The sequence below is a fragment of the Schistocerca serialis genome, chromosome 3, assembly GCF_023864345.2.
Source record: "Schistocerca serialis cubense isolate TAMUIC-IGC-003099 chromosome 3, iqSchSeri2.2, whole genome shotgun sequence".
Taxonomy (NCBI): Eukaryota; Metazoa; Arthropoda; class Insecta; order Orthoptera; family Acrididae; genus Schistocerca; species Schistocerca serialis.
Genome location: NC_064640.1, coordinates 735,924,500 through 735,937,958, shown reverse-complemented (window position 1 = coordinate 735,937,958; position 13,459 = coordinate 735,924,500). Strand labels below are relative to the sequence as shown.

The 13,459-nt window shown below is 39.0% G+C and overlaps 1 long non-coding RNA gene across 1 annotated transcript in view; it reads right to left on the bottom strand.

Moving 5' to 3' along the window:
- LOC126469569 (uncharacterized) overlaps positions 1 to 13,459 on the bottom strand; it is a 307,523-nt gene that overhangs the window by 36,746 nt on the left and 257,318 nt on the right. The gene's annotated exons all lie outside the window — the stretch shown is intronic.

The following is a 13,459-nucleotide window of genomic DNA, read 5'->3' as shown; positions in this document are numbered from 1 at the left end:
TTGTTGTGATGTTCATGGCTGCAATGGCTTTTATGGATTTAAAAAGAATAATGAGCCAGGGTAAATAACTGTTTAGTGACAAGCTGCATGAGACATTACGTGTGGACTGATAAATAACAGCTCAGATGTTGATATTTTAAATACTTGGCAAAGATAAAAGTCATTGCAGGGACAGCAATTAAAGCATCTACAAGAGCTACTCATTGTTGTAATGTGGGAATATAATGATTTATCTCACATCCAAAAGGGCATGATCATTGGTTTTTAGATCAAGAGTGGAAGCATTTCCATAATGGCTAATTTTGTAAACTGTTTGCATGTTGCTGGCATTAAAGTACACCAGAATGGCAAGATGGTACTATAAGAAACCTGTGCTAAGGCAGCTCTGGTACACCATGAGCCATAGATGAAATGGGTGAATGATGGTTGCAGAGATGTGTATAGGTAAACAGATATGCAATTTTTGAGCAGCAAACTACCCAGATGAACCAATGGGATACCAACAGTCTCTCTTCAATGACAGTTCATCAAACATTTCTGCATGTGGGCCTTTGCAAAAGGCACCTGGTTTATGCAACTATACTGACTGCTATTTATCAGCAAAGAAAGGTAGAATTTTCACATGAGTACCACAACTAGATGTCCACTAAGTGGCAACAAATGGCCATTCCAGAAGAATCACATTTTGTGCTGACTGAGACAGATGGTCATTGACGTAAACAGGATGAAACATCTGAAATCAAACACCCTGCAACACATAGGATGGGTGTGAGCTGAAGGAGGGAGCGTTATGGTCTGGGGAACGATCTTGTGGCATTCCCTGGGTGATCTATTCACTATGGAAGGCACAATAGATACATGTATGCTTTGGGACCATTTACACCACTACATGCAGTTTTTTCCCCTCAGAAAGATGGCATCTACCAGCAGGACAAAGTAATGTACCACACAGCGTGCAGTGTACACTGAGCAGCCAAAACATTATGACCACTGCCCACCATAACGCTGGATGGCGTTGCAGGCACGTGATGAGGTAACAAATGTATGTAAGCAGAGAAGACATGCAAGGGGGATCACCCTAGTGAAGATATAGGCTGAAAATGGGGAAACCCACTGACATAAGCGACTTTGACAAAAGAAAAATTATTACTTAGCAGAGACTGTGAAGGAGTATCTTGAAAACAGCGACGCTGGTCAAATGTTGACGTGCAAATGTCATGAGCATCTACAACCACAGACTGTGGGGTTTGGAGGCTCATCTGCTCTATAAAATAGGATGTATTGTGATTTGTGGCACCTCTGCCAAAAGATCACTGGTGTGCACACTGGTGTGCACAGAAGAGTTTTGGAGCACACTATTCATCATACACTGTTAAATGTGGAGTTCCACAGCAAGCCATCCCTACATGTTTATATGTTGTGCCAATGGCATCATCAGTTATGATTGCCATGCCCATGGGACCATTGGGATTGATAAATAGAAATTATTGTCTGTTTGGGTGAATCACACTTTTGCTATATTAGGTTGCTGGTCATCTCCACAGACACTATTAAGGTGAAGGTGGCTGGAAACATGCAGCAGGCCACAGATGAAGGCTGGTAGGAGCAGTATTATGGTATGGGAGACATTATTCTAAGCTTTTGTGGGGCCTGTGGTAGTAATCAAAGACACGCTGATAGCTGAAAATCACCTGAATCTCTTCAAACCTGATGTCTTCCCTGACGGCGATGCCATCTTTCAGCAGTATAATTGTCCATTTCTCAGTGCCAAAACCTTGATACAGAAGTGTTGTTGCGAACTCATGCTGATGTCTCAGCAACCAAATTCACCTGATGTAAATCCTGTGGGACCCACCTGTGTCGCAATCAGCGGCATCACTGCATACACAAATCAGTGGCCCATTACTAGCATGAATTACATGGACTATGAATAGACGTCTAAAGCCATATACCAGCACAAACCTACCAAAAAAGTGTCAGATCCCTGATACACAGAATCAGTGATGTATTTCATTCCAGACTCATCAGTGTATGTGCTTGGTTTGAAAAGCACAGCTGATTTAAGCCGAACCGAGAATCAGTAGGACCACATTGATCAGGCTGTTTGCGCTGTGGATCCTCAACCCAGAACCATAGTACAGCTGGCCACAGTGCTGGAGTTGATTATAGTTCCACATTCTTACCAGTACCTTCCAAAATCTCATCGGCATATTTCATAGACAGCCAAAAGGGAAGAGGTAGTTATATGGGCTTTTGACAGGTATTCACATTAGTGTGACTGAACAGTGTAGTTGATGCAAGAGTAGAAATTCTGAGTTACAACTTACAAACGCAAAAATCTCCTTTAGCATAGATAACATCCACTGCACTGCCACCATATTTGGTAGCCACATATGGCTTGAAGTCTTAATATGTAAATAACAGCAACAGAATTTTACAGTTTTTGAGGTGTCAGACAGTGTCAGTCAAAAAGCCTACTTTTTGTTATGGACTGGACGTTATGTGTTTTATTCACTACATGTGCTAGTCCCAGTAGCCGGCCCAGAAACATTGTCATTTGTATAAACGTGATTGTCACTAGCAGCATACTATCATCACTAACAGACTGAGAGAAATTAGTATATAAATATCCCTTTAGATGTCAATAATCTTATCCACCATATATGGGCGCTTTTTTTCATAACAGACTCATGCAGTATGAGCCAAATGGAAGAGGTATGACACAATTCCTTAAAATTACAATTGAGCAAGGACTTGATATCTAAGCAGCAAGCATTTTAAGCAATTAATAAGCCATTCTGAACAGAAGTAGCCTTCTTGCACACAGTGCTTTATTGAATATGAATGCAAACATTGCTTTATTGTAATACACTCTACCAGTATTGCAGCATTGCAGCATGTTTCAATACTGCTGAAGGCCTGGATTGATTTTCTTTATTTATGGTACGTTTGCAGAGCCTACCAAGTCGATTAGTGTTTGCTGCATCTTCAGTTCAGTATGCTCTGCAATATGTCTGCGTGAAAAGCTTGTCAAAATCAATTACTGAGCTTTGACAATAAAGTGAAAATGAAACCAGAATATAGTGTATATCATTTCATTAATTAGAGTGCTACATTTATGTCCCTTTATGCATGATGAATCAACTGGGAATACAAAGCAGTGATGGAAGATAATAAACAATGGAGCAAATTTAGTTAAGTAGCTTTCTACTACAAACAGACCCAACGTTTTCTAATATTCATCAAACATCACTTAGAAGCCAAAATACAAAATTTGAAAATTTTCATCAATACCTAAAATTTTGTAGTAGAATGTTATACATCATATAAAATGTAAATGATATCAGTAAACAGCCATTATCATTTCAACTAGACACAAGTCCAACAGTAACATTATGTAACATGGTAATATACTACAGAACAGGTTTACCACCATTGTCACTAGCTGACAACCGTATAACTTTATGTTACAAGAAAAGAATACGAGTCAAGCTTATGTTCAGAACAGAAGCCAGTCAGAAGCAAGTGTGAAGAGTTAACCAGGTAATTTTCCTCAGAATGTAGGTTCACGTGTTTGGGCATATAACTTTCTCAGGTGTGGAGTGTGCCAGTTCCTCATTTCTTGAAGTTTTTTACAACATTTCAATTTTCTGTGTTTTTTGTGTTATTTGGGACAATATGAGTAATCTTTTCTACCAATAACCATAAAAATTAGTTAGTTGACTTATAATTTGTAAATCATCACAAACAGTAGCAAATTATGCAAATTTGCTACCTATTTCATTTGTATGGCATCAAGCTTTTGGTGAAACATGTGTTACAGTAAAAACAGTTGTGTAAGGAAGAGGAGGTATAACTGATGTTAAAGCCAGAGAGGAAAAATATCTTTCTCATTCTTCACATGCACACTCATTATGATGCCACCCCCACACCTGAACCAAACAATAATCAAACTGGTACCTTCCCTCAACTTTTCTGTCACTGTACTGGCTAATAACCCCTGTAGATCTGTACATTGAATGGGTGAGATTTAGATCCCTGTCTTGACATCTAGAGTTTGATATTCTGTGGATTCCCTACATCACAACAAGCAATTACTAGAATGTCTTCACAAAAGGATTTGTTCTCTAGCCTAGTAAACTCTACATCTCAAATTATCTATGTACTCTTCAAATCATCATACAGTTTGTAGTGGATACAGTACCAGTATCATTTTACTCCCTTCTTGCTCCATTTCCAATTAATGTGTGAGAAGAATGACTTTCAATATGCCATTTAGTAGGAAGGAATTTATCTAATTGTGCAGTAATGGTTACTATGCTAAGTATTTTTACAACATTTAAAACTTTTCTAGGTTCATTTCAGAACTCTGAATTTTAAAACTTGTGAGACCCTGATGAAGGATAATAATAATGTTAGTGATGAGCTCTTGCAGACTACTCAGGCTTATGAGTGTTTCAAAACTTTTCCTTCAATATTCTGCATCTTCTACATAATTCAGTTTGAACAAACTACAAATGACAAAACATACAGTGCCACTGAATGTGCATGTAAACTGTACTCCTCCAATAGCTTTGACATTGATAGAACATGACTAGTTTTTGGGGTGTTTTACACAAACACTGAATCCACTGCAGTGTAATCAATCTCTTCAATGACTATACACAATTATTCAAATCATCTACTATCTCCTAAAGTCAGTTTTCCATTACAAGTAACATAAAATTCCAAGTGCTGCATCATTCAGTACTCTGCAAGCAAAATAGAATATTTCAGTTTGAGAGCATTCTTACTCCACAGCTCCACACAAAATAATGAAGTTGACACCTTTGTCTCAGAGGTTAATAATCTGACAGAAACACACTGAATATTATGTAGAGAGCCCTTTTGTCATTATTATTGCTAGTGAATTTACCTATCACATACCAAAAAACATTTGAAATGATAGTCTTAAAATGTAGCCAGTGTTTCAAGATAGAAGCTGAATCCTATTATTCTAATAGCGTCCATATTATGGGACAAAGGTAGCGAATGCTGAGATAATCCTGTTACATAAGTTGCACAATATATGGACAGGTCCACAGGTAACAAGAACCCATTTCCTGCCGTCCACTGATGAGATAGGTTTTCCTTCAGGGTGCCTTTACTGTACTTTGATTATCTATTGTATCCTTACATTACTACAGGAAAATTTTGTTACGGTTCCTCTCAAAGGAAAATAGCCAATGGCCTTCCCCATCCATTTCCTACAAGAGTTTATAATCTGTTTCATTGTCAATACATCTTTAAATGCTAGTGCACCTCCTTTCCTTTCTTATTTTGTAAATGATGTTTCAGGTATTTAACAACTTTTTAATTGAGCCATACGGTAAAATCAAGTTCTGTTTCCTTCTAATAAAAATCAGGGGCAGATGCTGTTCTGGGGGGGGGGGGGGGGGAGGTTTAAGGGGGACTAAACAGCGAAGGTCATCAGTCCCAGGTGCTGTTCTGATTCAACACATATAAATGATGCAATGTTATGTAATGTATCAGGTAATTAGTGATTTGTGGGATCTTCAAGTAGCTGGATGTCTGTTAGAGATGAAATGTTGCGGGGTTGTACTTCAACTTATAAAACAGCCAAGAAGGGGGATAAAATCTGTTATGTCACTTCATGTGACTATTTCAGAATGACTGATGAACTGAATGAACTGACTGAAAAATCCTGCCTTTAATCCCAAAACAATTTACTGGAGATACATAGATGAATGGTGTGGTAGCAAAATTCTTTCTGCTTGTGCTTTAATGTGAATAGAGAACCACCCATGTGTGAGCATGTGCCACAATTTAGAAGAAGAGTTAGTAATCGCATCAGAATTCTATCAAAAATCATTTTCTGCTCTGAGTCATTATTTTATACATATAACTCTTAAAATGAAGAACAAGTGTGTGAGTGGAAGACTGGCATCTCAACCCACGTTAAGTAAGCAAAACTGGAAAGAACCTACATGTGAGCAATATTGTTGTGTTTCCTTTGTTTCTGATGTTAAGGGGATTTATTCGCTATCAATTTATTGCCCAAGATACCACAATTAAAGAGCATTAACACATTCAAATGGTTAAACAGTGGAGGCTTAATTTTGACAATAAAAATTATGATCCTACACCAAATCAATGCTCCTGGCTACACAGTGGTGACAGGTAGCACTTAGCAAAAAAGGGAATAGAGGTTCCTTTTTTATTTTCATTGCTGTACAAAATTATATAACCCTACCACAAAGGAGCATTTTTTATATTAAATAGCTGAAGCACAACTCATTGGAGACACTATTCAGCAAGAATATAGATAACTACTACTGCCACTGGGAGTTATTTTTGTGATAACCAGACACAAAACTTGCTACCATATGGGTACACTACTATGATGCATGAAGACACTCTGACAACTTTCATATTTTCTAACGGTGGTGGACATGCAAATAAGATAATAACTGTAACAGATGGCATTACTACACAGAAACTAATCACTTCTGGTCTAATTGTAATTTATATATTTCTTCTTATTTCTGCACAGATAATATTACAGGAAAGACTGACCCAGTATTTGGTGCATGTCCCATACCATAAACAGAGCTAACATAAAATCTAAGGTGTAGCATCCAGTAATTTTAATACACTTACTGGACGATTTCCAGAGGAATGAACTTGTATATTGGTCTTGCATCTTGCACACAATTAGGGAGGAGCTTCTGTTTGGTTGTGGTACCTTACCCCGTACTGGATCCATACTCGTGGGTAGAACTAATTGTAGCTGCACCCTCTATTGAGCCACCATCATGTGATGTACTGCTGCTCTTGCACACAGATGATAGCATATACATGGCTTTCCGTGGGATGGGGAGAGGCCCTAGCTGTGGAGGCAATGAGGGGGCCACCTGGAATGGGGGTATAGGTTGCCTAACACCAGCTAGCGAAGGCCCTGCTTGCTCCTCCCTGCAACAGCACAAACACATCCATGCCACTCTGCCACTTAAATAAGTGTCACATCCAGTAATTTTAATACACTCTCTGCACAATTTCCACAAATGAGTTTCCGTTGTGATATTGCATCTTGCACAAAATTAGGAAGGAGCACCTGTTTGGTTGTGGTGCCTTAACCTTTACTGGATCCATGCTCGTGGGTAGAACCAATTGTAGCTGCACCCACTGTTGAGCCACCATCACGTGATGCCCTGCTACTCTTGCACACATTTGATACTGTATACACAGCTTTCCGCAGGTTGGGGAGAGGCCCTCGCTGTGGAGGCAGTGAGGGGGCCAACTGGGATGAGGGTACAGGTTGCTTAACACCAGCTGGCCACAACCCTGCTTGCTCCTCCCTGCAACAATACAAACACATCCATGCCACTCTGCAGTTCTGCCACTTCAATAAGTGTCACATCCAGTAATCTTAATACACTCCTTGCACAATTTCTACAAATGAGTTTGTGTTGTGATATTGCATCCTGCACAAAACCAGGAAGGAGCTTCTGTTTGGTTGTTGTGCCTTACCCTGTATTGGATCTATGGTAGTGGGTGGAACCAATTATAGCTGCACCCTCTGTTGCGCTGTTGCACACAGATGATACCGTATACATGACTTTCCGTGGGATGGGGAGACGCCCTAGCTGTGGAGGCAGTGAGGGGGCCAACTTGGATGGGGGTACAGGTTGCTTAACACCAGCTGGCCACAGCCCTGCTTGCCCCTCCCTGCAACAGCACAAGCACATCCATGCCGCTCTGCAGCTCTGCCACTTACATAAGTGTTGCATCCAGTAATTTTAATACACTCTCTCCACAATTTCCAGAAATGAGTTTGTGTTGTGATATTGCATCTTGCACAAAAAAAGGAAGGAGCTTCTGTTTGGTTGTAGTGCCTTACCCCATACATGATTTTGGCTGGTGGCTAGAACCAATTGTAACTGCACCCTTCTCTGAGCCAAAGTCATGTGATGTACTGGTACTGTTTCATAGAAAAACTAGTTTATACATGTCATTTTGTGGGATGGTGGGAGGCCCCACCCACAGAGGCAGTGAGAGGGTCAACTTGGATGGTGATAGAGGCTGCCTAACACCAGCTAGCCACAGCCCTCCTATCTCCTCCCTTCAATACTACAAACACATCTATGCCTCTTTACAGCTGTGCTCGTTATTTGAAGTTTTACAAGCAGTAATTTTAATACATTCTCGGCACAAGTTATGGAAGAATAGAATCACCACTTTGTGTTTTGGATTTTCACCTTGCACAATATTATCAAGGAGCTTCTGTTTAGTTGCAGTGTCTTACCCTGTACATTAGCTTTTCTGGTGGGGAGAGCCAATTATAGCTGGAGACTTTTCTGACCCTTCTTCATATGACCAACTGGCTGTGTTATGTAGGGACACTTTAGTAGACGTGTCTTCAGATGCAGTGGGGACAGGTCCCAACCGCCTACCCAGTGAGAGGCCCAATGGGATTAGAGGTGGAGGCTGCTTAACAGTAGCATGCCGCAGCTCTGCTTGCACCTCCCTGCAACAGCAGAATCACATCTATGGCACTCAAAAGTCCTCAGCTTAAGTGCCCCATTCAGTAATTTTGATGTGTTTTGGTATTCCATCTCACATAAAACTAGCAAGGAATTCTGTTCAGTTGTGGTGCCTTACCTTGTACAGGACCTTTTCTTGTGGGGAGACCCAATTATAGCTGCAGACTTTTCTGACCCTTCTTCATATGATGACCTAACACTGTTGTGTTGGGACACTGTAGTACATCTGACTTCTGATGCAGTGGGGATACGTCCCAACCGCTTACCCAGTGAGAGGCCCAATGGGATTAGAGGTGGAGGCTGCCTAACACCAGCCTGCCGCAACCCAGCTTGCTCCTCCCTGCAACAGAACAAACACATCTGTGCCATTTGGCAGCTCCAGACCTTAGTTAAAGTGTCACATCAAATAATTATGACGTGTCTGGGTATTTCATCTTGCATGAAGTAATCAAGGAGTTCTGTTTGGATGTGATGCCTTACCTTGTACAGGGGCTTTGTTGGTGGATAGACCTCATTGTAGTTGGATGCTTATCTGAGTCACCTTCTTGTAATGCAAAGCTGCTGTTGCACACAGACACTGAAGTATACAAGGGTTTTGGTGCATTGGGGACAGGCAGTGTCAGCTATCACATTATGCGGGCTGACTGAGGTTTGGGTAGAGGCTGAAAATTATCAAGGTGTTCATTTCAGTTGCGGTGCCCTACCTTGTACTGGAGCTTTGCTTGTGGGTAAATTGAATTGTAGCTGCATGCTTTTCTGAGCCATGTTCATGTGATGTAATGCTGCTGTTGCACAGGGACATCTCAGTATATGGGGCTTTTAGTGGGCTGGGGAAAGGCCCCAGTAGGAGAGGCAGTGAGGGGGCCAACTGGGAAGGAGACATAGGAGGTCTAACACCAGCTGGACACAGGCCTGCTACCTTCTCCTTGTGACAGCACAAATACATCTATGCTACTCTGCAGGTCTGGTCCTTTGGAGTGAATAATAAATCTCACTAAAATTATTTACCTGTCTAAATTTCCTTCTCCTACATAATTTCAGAAGAATGGAATTCAGTTTAATGCTAACTATGAAGGACAGTTATTAAATTTTTAACTTCACCTCAAAAAATAAGTTTTCATAATTATTTTTCTGTTTATTTGCAGGTGCATGTCCACAGACTCAGTACACACTGAAAACCACACACTACAATAATCCCTATCATAGCACACTTCTTGAAGAGAGAAAACAAAAGGGTATAGACCATAAATAAAGTGGAGCATCATGCAATGATTTGTTGATTTCTTTTGTACATTTGAACAGAAGAAACATGGCGACAATCTATATAGAGTTCACATAATCAAGGCAATAGTGGATAAATTGGATATAAGTCAATGATCTGTTTTTAGTATCTTATACAATGAAATATTGAATATGAAAAATATTGCTACCTGTTGGTTCCACAGCTATTCACACCATAACAAAAAGCATGCCAAACTGAAACCACAGCAGAAATACTGCAGCAGTCATGGTCATCCAATTGCCATCTCTAGTCACCCAGTCACCTGGATAAGTGTATGGTATATCACTGTGACCATGAAACAAAGGTGTCTTGGTGTGGTACAAGCAGCAAACTGGTGAACTGTCAAATGAGCATATTACCAAAATCTCCTGTTGAGGTAGGGGGGCTGGCAAATGAAGAATCATGGGAAGCAATCTGAGTGTGTGTTTTTACACACACTGCTTCTTTGGGCTATCAAACATTGCCATGTACTGTCTTGACATGTCAGCCTGTGAGATTTTCCATTTCTTTGGATGAAGAAATCATTGTGAGCATTTCCAGAAAGACCTGTTTTCAAGGTGAAATGTTTCCTGAAAAGCCAAACACAGAATTATACAGAATATTCAGAGAATTTCAAACACAATCAAATTGCTGCAAATCATACATTGACTTGTTCTAAATAATCCAATTTACACTTACACTACACTAGTCACCAAATCTCAGTCATAAGTAGGGTGAGAGAAAAATGGAAATGTGCACTGTCACTGAAAATTATTGTATCTTTTAGATAGGAGTACATCATACTTCCTATATGTACATGATTCATCAGTGATATAAATGATTGCATGAGACCTACAGTAGCTTAGCCATTATTTGCTTGTTCTTCGTAGGCACTGTGTTGACTCCCAATGAAGTTTGGAAGATACCATTACACATACGTCATCTGCTCACCACTCCATGTGGTAGAATCTTTGGAAAGCTTGAAGTAGGTGAGATACGCACTGTAGTCTTAGTAACATTTAATGTTGTACAAAGGTTTCTGAATTTAATTTTCTGAAAAACTGGAAATGTTAATTTTGGGACAGTGCAAGGTTGACTCATCAACATAATTTATGTCTGTTGTTTGTGTAGGATGTAATCCAATGATTTCTGTTATCTTGGGCTATGCTGAAAAAAATGAAATGACACAAATTCGATAAATTGGAGCTGGTTTCATAAATGAATTGCTCATTTCCCCATTTGTTTATTGATTCATTCATTGTACTTTCTCAGTGTTGCTGACGCCATGTTTCTAGGATACAAACTGTTGGGTGTGTAGTATATGGATCAACTAATATGAGCCTTCAGGAGGAGTTCACTTGCAAATTCAATGCCTGCAGCAAGTTCTTACTCTTTATTGACCTTGTTATGGCGTGTGAGGAAGACTTCCTCTCTCCCAGAAGTGTTGCCCAAGGTTTTAACAGTATCTGTGGATGCACTCTGTGACACACTAAGCAGTGATTAGTTTTCACTTTGCCAATGGGTAGCTTTGTAGGATTATGATTTTTTTCTGTAAACAATATGAATTGTATGCACATTGTCAACACATAAATGTACGCAATACAGATACATAAATGTATAGACAAACACATGTAATTTAATGCTTTTTATTTGTGCAGCATATTATATTCAATAATTGTAGAATGTCTCTTAACCGTAACAGTTAATAATTAGCAGAATTGTCACCATAATCTATGTGCCAGTTCAGGCAATCTTTGAAGGTACCTGTAGATACAATTTTCTAGTAGGTTTTTAGGGTATTCCTGAATGAACGTGTTTTTCTCTTAAGTCTCTGATCACTTGTAAAAGTTTGTTGTAGTACGTAATTCCACTGTGTAAGAAACCATGTTGTATTTTTGCTTTGTTTTTCCTACTGAGAAATAAGCAGTCGCTGGATTTGGTTCCATATCCATCCTTTAGTGTCCCTGGGAAGCGGCCTGTCTTGAAAGAATCATTTATGATTTGCACTAAAGAGTTTTTCACACTGACTGTACAGTTCTTCTGTATGCACAGAGGCCCTTCATTTTTTAGACTGTGCTTAAAAGCGCATAGTTGTACTGTAGTGTTGGGTCACAGAATTATTGTATTTGGTGAGTTTTTGTTCAGACTGTGTTTTGTCAAATGTCTGTTGTATGTAGCTTGGTACCTATGTTTCAGAAGTATTGAACTGCAATGTGTGCTCCATTCCTGGGATCATATATTGTGGTACCATGATACTTCAATGGTATGTTTCTTGTGTTTTCTTCTATTTGTCTCCTCTTTGGTGATTTCCAGACTGCACTGATTTTGTTTTCTGATAGTTTTTCGAGATAACTTTTTAATAATTACACATCAAAATATTCAATCAATCGAAAACAAACTCTTAAACTCACAAGTAGATATAGAAAGCAGTGGTATAAAAACTACTGTTCTCTGTGTAACTGAGCATTGGCTAAAAAACAATGACATTACTTGTATAAACTTAGACAGTTATAAGTTAGTATCATACTTTTGCAGAGAGAATTTTAAAAATGGTGGTAGCTGCATATTTGTTAGAGATTGTATCTCCTGCCCTGTAACTGCAATTCCATTCGAAAGGTATGCAATTGAAAAACATTTTGAGTGTAGTGGTATAAGTATTGAACTGCAAAATGCAACCCATGTAATAATGTCTTTAAACAGAGCTCCCAGTGGTGATATCAGTGTGATAGGCAGCTATCACAATTTTGGGAGAACAAGTTAATTTTATGTGGAGACTTGAATACTAACTCTCTGAATCAAAATATAAAACGGAGCTAGAGAACTTACTTATAATGTATGGTTTACATAACACAATACAAACTTATACCAGAATAGGTATGAACACTCAAACTGCCATTGATTACATAATTACAAATATTCAGTCTGGCAGACATAATTGCCTTATAGAAGACATGAATTTATCAGATCACCACTCACAGACAGTAACAATAAAAGAAGTAGGGAAATTAGATATACTCAGCTTTATCCCATACAGAGATATGAGAAGTTCTAACACAACAGACCTAAAGTAGAACTACAAAATGGGAAGTGGCCAGAAATGTACTTAAGTAATAGTGTTAATGATAAATATAACAGTTTCCTAGATATCTATTTAAAAATCATTGAAGAATGTTTGCCAACCAAAACTAAACCAATAAAGAAAAAGAGAGGAAATCTGCCATGGCTAACAAAAGATCTATTAGTATCCTGTAAAAAGTTGAAACTTCTTCACACAATTTTGAAAGCTCCAGATAGGCCTATTCATTTTGTTGAATATTATAGAGCCGATAAGTAGATTTACAATAAAACTTAAATAGCTGCAAAAAACTGTATAATGGAAATGTTATTACACAAGCTCCCAACAAAGTCAGAAACACTTGGAAGATAATAAACAGAGAAACAGGAAAGTCATCAGGAAATAACAATAAAAGCTTAAGCCGAAAAATCAATAATGTTGTAACAGAAGATGCAATAACCACTAGTAACACTTCCAACCAATATTTTACCAGCATCTGCCAACAACTTACACAGGGTAACAATAGCGATTCTCTGCAAGCCCAAAAACTAGTTGAGAATAAACAAAAGTCACCCAGTAACTCATGTTACCTGTACCCGG